General features: G+C 36.3%; 1 protein-coding gene across 6 annotated transcripts in view; it reads right to left on the bottom strand.

The window, feature by feature from the left end:
• Positions 1 to 12,735, bottom strand: part of Hs3st5 (heparan sulfate-glucosamine 3-sulfotransferase 5) — a 286,031-nt gene that overhangs the window by 112,426 nt on the left and 160,870 nt on the right. For 4 of the 6 annotated variants that reach the window (XM_074076162.1, XM_074076157.1, XM_074076168.1 and 1 more), the window contains one exon: positions 2,957 to 3,070. The gene's annotated coding sequence lies outside the window, so the exon portion shown is untranslated. The remainder of the gene's footprint in view (positions 1 to 2,956; positions 3,071 to 12,735) is intronic. The other 2 variants (XM_074076176.1, XM_074076181.1) reach the window with 1 other exon arrangement.

Below are 12,735 nucleotides of genomic sequence, written 5' to 3'. Positions count from 1 at the left end.
GCGTCTCCATCCGAGCACACACCTGCCTGGCCCCAGCTTTGTGCATGTTTTGTCTTCTGCTGTTGTCTTCCCTACATCTCCTGTTGCCATCAGTTAGGTTTCTAGGACAAGCTCGCGCGGGAGCTTGTAATAGTCACCCCATGACTATTACATCCCCTGTTTGGTCTCTGGATTACGCTTGTGCTAAAACATCTTTCTCACCAGCTCTGTGATTTTTTAATATGTTGAACTCCCTGAATTTTAGCTTCCTTCTTGGTAAACAGGTATAGCAATACTTACTTCATAACATTATTTTGAAAAGTAAGTGAAATGACATATATAAAATAAAAAACCTAGACAAGGATTAAATGTTCAAAAATGCCAATCTTTTCAGTTCACATCCTCGGTGATACTTCACAGGAAGGTGGTTCTGTTAGGGACACTAAGGGTATCTGAAATTACTCTGGAATTCAGAGTTCTGTGTGCGGGCACAGAGTATTGAATGTATCTGTAAGGTGCAGAATTTAATTTAACCAAGGATTTATCAATTTATCTACCACATGCCAGCTAAGAGCTAAGTGCTACAGACACACAAATGAGGATGCAGCAGTCAAGCAATGTTGCAAGTGAGAACAAAACTTGTAGATGACTTCCTAGACAAGAAAGAGATTACAAGAGGGGATAGCCTGCCTCATCTCACAGAGCTTTTTGTAAATGATTTCAATGAGAACAAAACACTTTTACAACTACTTCACATAAATTTTGTAGCTTACTCTTAGATGACAAATTCTACCAAATCCCAAAGTTTATTTTTGTAGGCAATGATACTGGGTCCAACCTGTGCCATTATAAAGGTGAAAGAGGAAAGGGGAGGGAGACCATCTCACAGTAAACTGAGGAATAAGGGGTGAAAATGAGTTAGATATTCCTATTACATAAGCCACCTAGATTAAAAAATAATCCAGGGTATAAGCAGTCATTGACATCTTATCTCTTCTTCATTGCCTCAGAATAGAAATACTTGTTATTTTTAGCTTTTCAGTCAAGCAAACAAAAATGTAGTTATGACACCATCCCATTTGGATTAATTCATTAATGAAAGGTATTCAAGTCAACTAAAAACATTTCATATTCAAAATGCTTATTTATTTTTTTGATGCTACTAGGGTTTGAACTCAAGGCTTTGTGCTTGTTAGGTGGCTGCTATACAGCTTGAGCTATGCCTCCAGCCCTTTTGCTCCGGTTATTTTAGAGATAGGTTCTCACTTTTGCCTAGGTGTGCCCGGATTGCAAACTTCCTCTTTTAGGCTTTCTGCTGTCACTGGGATGATGAGCGGGGGCCGCTATGCCCAACTTTTTTGTTGAGATGTGGGTCTCATGAAGTTTTTCTTTCTTTTTTTTTTTTGCCCAGGCTGGTCTTATCTCAGCCTCCCATGTAGCTTGGGATGACAGGTAAACACCACCATGCCCAGCTATTGGTTGAGATGGGGTTCCACTTAACTTTTTTGCTGAGGCTAGCCCTGAACCATGATCTTCCCAATCTTAGATCTCAAGTAGCCAGGATTATAAGTCACCAGTGCCCTGCTACAAATACTTTTTTAAAAGGTCAAACCTAGTGAAATCTCAGTGTACTTTAGTTTAAAACTATATGAATAGAGAAGAATAAATTTCATGGTTCTCAGTAACCTAGTCACTGGTCAATGTTGAGAATGATACAGCCCACGGTTCAGGGTTAGATACTTTTGTTCTCATTCTGCCGCCTTTAGTGTTTAGTGTTTTTAGGCAGTGACCTGATCTTTCAGTGCCACAGTGTTCCTATTTGAGAATAGGGACCATACTATTATTTTCTATCATATATATTGGGAACATTGAGATGGAATATTACTGTAATAGTTTTTGAGTACTTAGTATTAAACCCTTTGATCTATTACCTTACTTGTTGCTCGCAACATTTCAATAAGATCGATAGTATCTGTTATGGTTTTCATACAGAATGTGCCCCCCACAGGCTCATCACTGAAAGGTGATTGGATCATGGATAAATCTCTTGATGGGTTCACAGCATGGTGGTATTGTTAGGGGTTGTGGAAAGTAAGGTGTGGGCCCAGTGGAGGTAACAAGTCCCTGGGGGGGGTATGTCTATGAAGGTTGTATCTGACCCTTTCCAATCACTCTCTCTGCTTCCTGCCTGCCATGAGGTACTAAACTTTCTTCTACCATTCCCCCTTCCACCATCATGTTCTACCCCACTACAGGCCCAGAAACACAGAGCTAAGTGATTATGGCCTGGAACCTCTGAGACTAACAGCCAAAATAAATCTTTCCTCCCTTTATTTCTCTTAGGCATTTGTTATAGTGATGGGAAATCTGACTAACAAAGTATTATTACCCCCATTTTGGAGATGAGAACATTAAAGGATAGAAAGTTCTCAGAAAAAAACCTTGCCATGTCTTCCCAGATAGCAATTGGCTTAGCAGGAACTTGAACTCAGGCAGTCGGCATGTGTTCTCAACCTCTTACCTATGGTTGCCTTACTCCAACGTGGCAGTTTATTATATGCCTGTAGAACTTTACTCTGGTCTTCGAGTATAAAAAGAACTAAAAAGTAGCAAAGGGTGTGGGGAAAGTTATTTCATATAATGAGGATAGCAAAGACACAGGACTCCTGTGTTCAGGAAATAAAGATCAGTTTCAGCGAAGAGGAAGATTTCTGTATGGGAATACTGAGACCAGAGAGTGAGAGACCCTTTGAAATCATTGTTAGAATGTTTTTAAAGTCCAAGACAGGAGGGAAGCCCTCCTGTTGGAGGTCCGCTGAGTGTCTCTGAGTTGCCTCTGTGCACATGTGCATGCATTCAACCCATGACAAATACTGCTTTCAAAGCGCTGATGAGATGGCAGGTAGGTGACACTGATGGAAGCAGGGAAAGTTAGACAATGACTTGCAAGAGTTCTCAGAAGTTTTCATACACATACCTACATTCAGACACTTCTCAATTATTCCAGTGATGATTATCTGGTTTGTGGATGGTCCATGACCTCTCCTCACCTCCTGGCTGTCATTTTGGTTTGCTCCCTGTTTGTGAGCACCTGGAGATAAAGGGATTTTACAGTTAGTCTTTTCCTTGCCTTAGCAGCCATATAAACATTTGTTGTGGAAAGAAGCATATTGTGGAAGCTAAAATTTTTTTCATGTTACTTCTAGTTCCTTTGCAGAATAATTTTCTGATGAAAAGAAAAATACCACAGTCAAGCTTAACCCTGCAATATATAATTGTTAATTCCCTTCAGTCAGGTATTGGGAACTTTGCACAGGTACTTTCAAGCAACGTTCTTACAGAAGAACTTTGTTTCTTATCTGACCACTTGAGAGTGGCTAAATGTATTCTCAAAACTACAATGTGTTATGCATCTGCAGATTGACCTTTTTGCAGACAGAAATGATTATCCACACCAATTACTCCTACTTGACTGTAGGGTACCAGGAGATCTCAGTAATTCCCTAGCTGCAGAATGCATGTTTGAATTGAATGCTAACATGCTATATTAGAGGGACTGAAAACAAGAAAGATATTAGAAAAATGGAATAGAGCGCAATGCCAAGCTATAGTAATATCTAATTACTATTTCAGACTACTACTTAAAGTATACCTGACTTCTAAATAGGTTGTATAAATGTGATACATCACTGTCACTAATACACATTCCACAACAGTTTAGACACAAAGATTGTTTTGCTTCAGAGTGATCCAGAGATTCATTTTTTACTTGAGTCCATTGGATGCAAATATATTTGGGGTGCAAAGTAAACACACGCACACATACACATGTACACATGCAAACTGAAGAAAAGGAAATGATCTAAAAATTGTATTTGGCTAATAATAAGTCTGTTACATCTCTTTTCTGATTAGTGTATCTTCATAAATATTTTTATAATTCTCCTAATTGAGTCCCTGTAAGTTCCAGGTACTTCAGGATATGATACATCGCAACTGTGCCCAGTGATTAGCCAGAAAACTGGCTCCATTGTCTGGGAAAACTTCTTGGCATATTCATAGGTCCACTGACTTCAATACCAAATAAGACCAGACAACGTCCCAACTATCCAGCTTCTCAGTTTGTTATACTAGAATTATTTCCAAAGATCTCAAATAAGCAGAAATCATTATAATTATGAATAATTAAAATGCTAAACTCAAGAGGGCACTCAACATTCATTACATTGTAGAGCTGCTCCCCTAGGGGTGGCACCTTCAATTACTTCTGTTTTTACAACAGAAGACAAATGTGACAATCAGAATTGCAGGTGTTCAGTTCAAGTAGCAAACAAGCTAAATTGCCTTTAAGTCACCTTCTCTCTGCCAGCAGAGGCAAGGCACTGCTTTCTTTTATATTCTTAACATTTGTGTTAATTCCAGAATATAGGAGAGCAACAGACAATAAGAAAACACATGACCTTCAAAGCTATGAGCAGATGCACTCCAGCTCTACCAGTTATTCTGACGGAAAAGTAGAAGGTAAGATACAGCAGCAAACCGTTTAAAAAGAAAGCCCTTTCATATATATTCCATAAAATTTTGTCAATGCATTTATTCACCTAATTTACATTTTATGTATCAGAGTTTATGCTAAATATAGTTACATTGCACAATAAAACCTAGCTGATTAAACAAACTATATATGAATGTATATGTATGGCCATTCAAAAGTTTGGGTATATACATCCATATTTTATAAAATGAATGTTTTAGAGTGTTATTCTTCATTCTTTAGTCATAATAAAATTGTAAAAATTAAGGGGTCAGATATGGTGGCACATCCTGTAATCCTAGTTACTCAGGAGACAGAGATGGGGAAGATGGTGGTCTGAGGCCAGTCCAAGCAAAAATCAGCAGACCCAATCTCAAACATAAGCTGGGCATGGTGGTGTGTATCCATACTCTCAGCTACATTGGAGGCATAGGTAGGCGATCACAGTCTAATGCTGGCCCCAGGCAAAAATATGATCCCCTACCTGAAAAATAACTAAAGCATAAAAAGGCTGGGGGCATGGCTCAAGTGCTATAGCACTTGCCCAGCAAAAGCAAGGTCCTGAGTCCAAACCCCATATCACCAAGAAAAAACAACTGAACCACAAAATTTACATTTTTCTTCCTCAGATCTTCTCTACAAAAAGTATAGTTTCTTTTTTATAAAATACAACTATTTTCTTCTTCAGTACTTCAGTATTTCTTTGGTATTTCAGTTTTTGAGGTTTTTCTTAGGTATTTATACATACAAAATCAATGTTAAGTTGGACATGGATTAACCAATGGTAAACACAGTTTTGGATCTAAAAGGCTCTAGTAAAACAGATTTCTTTGCTCTGAGTTAGTATCAAACTGACAACCATGACCCGAGAAAGGGTTATCTTTTACTATTCATCACATCGGGGAGACACATTCAGTTTTTCACTTAAGTAGGGGAAAGAACTCCTTAGAAATACAATACAAGTGGTTTTAAAATGATAAATCTCAAGTTACCAATTTCACTTTTAACGATTAGTTGCCTGAGCCTTGTATTTAATTAGAATGTTATTTCAAATGCTTATATTTAATTTAAACATAATTAGCTAAAGTTCAATGCTACTGCCTCATCCATTTTTAAACTAATTAATTTATAAAATAGCTCAAAAAGTGCTGTAAAATTTTAATATTAAAACATATCAGGATCAATTTGCATCTTTTGTTGGTTTCAGTTGTGGACTCACGGTGAGAGGCTTACATTACATATGCCTGCAGGGTCTCTGGCATGGTTAATATATAATAGAATCAAATATTGACATGTCCTTGACATTTCCTTTGTACTTAGGATATATACTTTAGCCTTCCAGGTAATAATAGTCTATAGCTAAGGAAAGGATTGTTTGAATTTTAAAGGGATCTAAGTTTAGAAATTAATTTTGGCCTTCATACATTTAACAAGATTTTGGTTTCAGCAAGTGAGTCCTAAGTGTGCAACAATCAGTGTAATAAAATGTTTTGTGAGTCAGAGCAACATATGTAACCAGAAAGCATTTTCAAGGACAAGTTTTCACTTTAGCTTGTATTTAAACAAAAAAACATGGTTTATATACATAGAAACCAAGAGACTGTGGGTAGTAAGACTGTGCAAGTTTTTCTACTCTGTAATATCCAAGTTTATTCCTGAGGATATTCTGAAAACACTCCAGTAGCCATCGGGAGGGCGCTTCAGGCTGTAGTGAGAAACCACAGTCCTTACTGTGCTTAGTGGGAGAAACCACTAAGCTATGCACATTTGCCTATTAATGATGATTGGTACTATTTTTTAGGTACTGAATATGTGTAAGTTATGGAGCTAAATAAATACCTAATGAGGTGGTCAAGTTCTTCCCCTCCCTGGCCCCAGCTCACATCTCACAGGCTAAAGGAGCATTCTCAATTGTGAGATGCTCACAACCACTTTCACCTCCTCCACCACAATGAATGGTTCTCCCTTGCAGTATAGTGTGAGCTAATTAAAAGATAAAGGTAACATATTTGATGTGACCATTAATAACTAATATCCCTTTCTCCAATCTTAGTAACCTCTTATACCACTGTATGTAGAATTTTCTGATAGTGTATTAGAATAAAACCTGGGTTTTCTATTCTCCATTGAACTTTTAGAGTTGGAGGAATTTGTCCCCACCATTCTCTGACATTAGCTCAAACCTTTGCACCATCCTTACTCTCACCAATAATCCTTTAGATATTTTAACTGAGAGCAGGCTATAAAATCAGTCATCAAGTAAAGTGGTAAAGAATATCTCTCCCCTTTTCACATGAGTACTATTATGTGGTGTTCCAGGATGCCTTTGAGCTATGCTGAACCTCAATTACCTCAACTGCCATCTGTTTCTCTTTCTTTCGATCACTCTCCCTGGTTCCCAATCAAGAGTTAAACCTATGTAGGTTCTCTGTAAAGAACAGAGGTAGAAAATACAAATATCCTTCCGACAACATTAGATAATATTAAATTGTAATCAAAGCCAATTATCTATTTATTTCCAGTTTAACAATCCAGCTATTGATCTTTATCTTATCTCTGGACAGCCTCAGAAAGTCCAAAGGTTGCAACCATAAAAAAGCCATCATAACAGACAGGGACCATTTGATGAACAAGAGTAAGAAGAGGTAGACTGAGAGGCACATCTGGTTTGTTAATCTTGCTAAGGTCTTTAAGTACCATCTGTCTTCCCATTCTTTAATGGCTACCATCTTCCTCCAGGCTAAAAGATTTAAAAATGATTGGGGGGGGGATTTCTTGAGAAACTAGTCTGTGATTTTAATTCTGTATTTCATCTGCTAGCCAGTGAAAAGCAGTTAGCTGCAGCAAGTGTTCCTAATAGATAAGGGAATTGTTGCTTCCCATATAATGACATAGAGCCTAATGGCAGACACAGCCATCAATATCATCATCATACTGTCAGAAGTGCTAACAAGTCTGAAAAGAATTCGTTTTGAGGAGGGTCAGAGTTACCTTTATTTTACTTCAAACCAGGGTTATCATGGAAAAAATGATAATTCTTTTGGGGGAAATAATTTTTGGAATATAAGAAAAGTAGTAAAGGGTAAATGACACTGACTGTTGTGCCTGGCAGCACAGTCAGGCATTTTGTGTTCATTGTTTTTGCCTTGGAATGTTAAACAGGCTGGGTTCTTTTTAAAAGAAAACATTTTATTCAGAACATTCTTCCATGAAAGCACTCTTTGACAAAGTGTCATTTTTTGATATATTAGTACATGTCTGACTACATTTTATATTCAAAAAAGGCAAGCACTGTTTTAACAACTTTTGACAAGCATGGGGAATTTAGATTCCATAGAATCAAATCTTTTAATGTCATGCTATAGTCTATTTTCTATCTTCTATTTTGTACTTCATCATGGTAAGCCATACTATTTTCAATTATGTTAACTTATAGATGAAAAAGTATGGAGAAATTAAAGATGTGTAATTAGAATAGACATACTCAACTTATTAATAATATAGTTTTAAGCACATAATTCTGAAATTTGCTGAGAAAGAGAGCTATACATATAATCCTAAGTGAATTATAAATGAGTAGCAAAAGATAAGTTTAAGAAATTTCTAATAAACTACCCAAGGAACCTCAAGAAATTGAGTCACCTCTTAATTGAACTTACCTAATAAATAATAAATTTCAAAATCAAATCCTTTATTGGTAACCTCCTGGAAACCTCAGTGGGATACCCACAGGCATTTTAAGCCAGCACCTACAAGACCTCTCCAGTCCCCAGTGTGTTCTCCTAATTGTCACTAGACATGAGGGAGAGCCTGATTGCTCTCCAGCTTCATCTCTCCCCCTGCTCTAGTTTATTCATTCATCCAGAGCTTGACCATTCCTTGAATGGTCAGGCTCTGTCTCCTCAGCCCACTTCACTCACCCTGTATCCCCAAAAGACTGCAAGTCCTATGAGGGCTACAATGATGTCCTTCATGTTTGTTGTTGAATTTTTATGGCTTAGACCAATTCTTGGACTATTTTAGATGCTCTCAAACACTTTGTCTAAAAAGACTGATAAATCATTTGAGTGAGAAGTTAATATATTACAAACATTTTTGTGTTTTTTTCTTTTTGGTGATAACATAAACTAAATATAAACATGTCAAAAAAAACTTGAGTTGGCATGTGTTAACATTTCCACTTGGCTATTTCATTGAAGTGGAACAAGTTTCACATTTTGGGTCAAGAGCTTTCTCACACTACCTTTCTCTCTATATAAGGAAAAACACAAGGTAGATAATATGAAATTGAGATTTGTTAAGCTCTGAAATATTATGCTTAGGTTTGAGTTCAAGATACAGACTTCTAACAATAAAAATAAGAATGGATTGAAAGGTAGCAGGAAGGATTTAAGACTAATGCTTAACACCATTGTCATGTCATTATCAGCTGAGAACTTCTTGAGAAACTGACCAGAAGAGGACATTTGAAACGGGCACCCATTTGTGGGTTAGGGAAATAGAATTGCAGAATAAAGTATCTTACGAATATGGTGATTAGATAATGAAGAGCTGTAATAACCGACATACACTTGAAAGGCCTTAAATCTAATGAAGCAGCTGTGGATAACTAAATTATGACTATGACAAATTTAAGGAATTGGTTAAGGGTTCTTTGCATCCAAAATTCAAATAAGTAATCAAAGTGAAATTGCATTAGCTGACCTCCTCAGGCAGGACACCTCTGAAATACAGGAGGCATTTATTAAGAATACCCAAAATAACATTATGACATAACTGTTTCCATATTTCACAAATGCCTTTGGCTAAGGGGGAGGGTGGATGGAGCTAGGTGGGGGAGGGTGGTGAGGAGAAGGACACAGAAAGCGAAGAAGCTACTTGCAATGAGATAAGTGGAACTCTTATTTTTAAAATTGCCTCAGAAGTACTTTTCTTAAGTCAAGATTAAAAATACGATGAGCTTATAGAATGTTATCCTCCACGGCAAAAGTAATATAAAAACAATTTTTATTCCCATATAAATTACTTAACACAGCTGCTCCTCGTTTTCCAGATTATTGCTGGCATGGATGGGCCATTCTATATAAAAGATTCATCTTCTGTATTTTTCAGACTTTAGTCTTCAACATTTCTTTGTCTCTTGAGCAAATTGTTATTTCAAAGTACATTGAAATATTCCACCAGGAATACACATGGAGTTGTTTTCACTGTTTTAGGCTTCCTGGACTTCCATGTGGAACTTCAATAGTAATGATGAATAAATTAAAGCACAGTGTATATAGTCTCCATTGAAAGAATAAAATTTTTTATTGAACTGCATTTTTGTCTCAATAACTGCTTTCCCCATCCCTATCCTTTCCAAAATGCTTCTTTATAGAAATTCTCATTTCAAAAGGGTGCTTCAAATTGATTCTGAGGAATCCATATCATTTCTGACAAAATACTTTTTATCAGATCAGCAGAAATAATGTGAAAACACCTGTCACAGTAATTTAAAATGTCTATCATCTACCAAATTATACATAAACGATCCATAGTTACAAGGTGGTTCTTGAATGAAGGACTTCTTGAAGAAAGAAAAATAAATGCTATAGAACATATAAATTGTATACCTTATAAGAAAAAAACCACTTTCATCATTTGCAGAAGCTTACAGATTCTATTTTTATCTTTGCTCAGAACCAAGAGAATATTTTTGAAAGTACTAATCTTGCTTTTCATTCACAGAGAGTGTTACATATACATGCACGCCTACTAAAAGTATGGACATTATTCAACCAAAGTCCACAGGACTGAGGTTTGAAATGGATCTGGCAACAGAGCACTTCCTGAATGCCTACTCAAGGTAAATGATAAAATACTTATCTCCCCTCACCTCATGCTACTCCCTCCCCAAACAAGAAAGTGTATAATTTTTGAAAATGTATAGTTTTTTTTAAAGCATTGAGAAAGGCCTTGGGTTGTAAATCTATTTTTATGTCCTATATATCAATTGTTTTCTGTGGTCTTCACTTACATGCTGGTCACTCCCAAGAAGTGGTAGTCTACCCAGGTGATCTATTGTGCAGTCAGAGTTGAGGATTCTGCTCTAAAACCTTTCTCTGCTCTGTGATTAAGTGACAACTTCCCTACTCTGTTCCCATTTTAGTTTCTGTGTAACCTCATCTCCCTCACCTTAGTCCTTTCCCTAGAGCTCAACATTTCTGCTCTTTTCCCATCCCATCTCCCCCTTCTGTCCTCAGAAGTGTAATGCAACATTACTGTAGTTTGAAGGTGAAGAATCACACATTTTAACATCCAGATTCATGGAAGCAAGTATGTTTCAAAATAATGTTTACATTTATAACCTAAAAGAATAACAGTTGCAACAGCTAGCAAAGGAAGCATGTAATCTCATCTCCAGAAATTTTGAATTCCTCATATTTCAGACATAAACCTATGGTATGATGAGACAGAATTATAATTCCTCTGGTTTTCCTAAAGGTGCAACATGTAAAAAATATATGTAATATTGAAGTAGGGCTCAGATGGATCTAACCATCCTGCTGCTGCTAATACAAAATATGTTCATGTGGCTAAGGTTAGCAGTATTCAGCCTTCAAAAGCAGTAAGGAAAATTCTTAAGTGGACCTTATTTCCAAACTACCATTGCACATTGTGACATTCTTTGTCAGCACTTTATTAGTTGCACAAGAATAAAAATAAACACTGAGGTCTTTACTCTGAAATCCATTTCTAGAGTTTATCTTGCTAACAAAGGACTTAGTCCTGTGAGAGGTGTGCTAGTTGTAAAAGAAGAACTGCTTTTTTTAAGAGTTTGATATTTTAAAATTTTATTTGGCACTTTAAATTTATAAATCTGTACTGAAAGCAATATACTGTAAAATCATACTTTTTTCTATGATCCATAGGATAAGCCCAAAAGAAGGAAATTTATTGAAATAACAATACTTTTCTGTAGCTGGACAAAAGAAGTGTCTTTATGCATTTGTATGGGAAGAAGAAAAAAACATCTGAAACTTTGTTGAAACATGAAAAAAAACTGGAATAAGTCTAGTTTGCTTTCAACATTGTTTCTACTTGTGGTTATTTACTTACCACAATTACTTATTCATCTATGATTTACAAAAACACCCTTTTTTTTCTTTCCTTCTTTTATTTAAGCATAAAATGATAGACAGCTGATACCAGTGCTTCCTAAGCTGTTTTGATTTTGGATTTTGTTTACCTGAACACAGGTTGCCAAAAATAGTAAAGGAAAATAATGCATATTTCTAAAGCAACAAAAGAACAATCTATTTTGCACAGTTACTGAAGAGGTATTTCTTGTTGAAGGAAGTTTTTAGATGTGAAAATGGTTTATTAATCATAACCAAAGTCTATTTACCAACCAGTCTTGCATTACGTGTGACAAAAGAGTGACAAACATCAAAGAGAACAAGGTAAACAGCTATGAAATAAGTGAAATCTCTCCAATATTTTAGACAGCAAGAATTTACTACTTTAATTTTGCTTCTGAACCAAGAGAGAAAGATGAATGGTGACAAGAAAGGAAGGACACACATTCCAACATTAGAAGGCTGCCACAAACACTGAGAAAAGTACATGCAGTGGGATGGGGTCCCTTTCAGAAATGAGTCATTGTGAAGCTAGCTTTGAGTTTTCAAGGTGCTTTAAAATCTTTTTGTACCCTTTGGGTTTTTCTTTCTTTTCTTTTCATTTTTTCTTTTTCTATCAGACTGAAATCTTTCAAAGACAAGGTTCAGTAAAGCAAATAAAACATTATAAGACAATAATAGATCAAGGTATACTTCTTAGGCTAAGAATGTTATCCTTGTATAAGGCCTGTCTTTTTAAAAGATGAAGGAGAAGAAAAGCTTTTAGAGAATAAGGATGATAAAAAGCTTTATACAAAATGTCATGTCAAACAAGAGTCCTCATGCATTTATGTAAAAGAAATAAGCAATATTTACTATACATGCAATAAGCTATTTGACAGTATGCGTTTTTTTTCTCCCTCTTTTTTTCCCACATAGTTAGCCTCTCCCCACCAGAAATTATGAGTTGCCCAGAAGAAGACTTTTTGGTATGAGACACAGCCAGGAGCCTGCCAGCTACTGGTTCTTTCCATTAGCTTCACAATGTCACCGTGTAAGCCACTAAAAAGGTTTCCCACCCCTGTTTTGTTCATTGCTTTATCTTTTAGTCTCTAAATTTTTTCC

Source organism: Castor canadensis, chromosome 1 (assembly GCF_047511655.1).
Source record: "Castor canadensis chromosome 1, mCasCan1.hap1v2, whole genome shotgun sequence".
Classification (NCBI taxonomy): Eukaryota; Metazoa; Chordata; class Mammalia; order Rodentia; family Castoridae; genus Castor; species Castor canadensis.
Note: the sequence above shows the minus strand (reverse complement) of the source record. Positions and strands in the feature narration are given on the sequence as shown.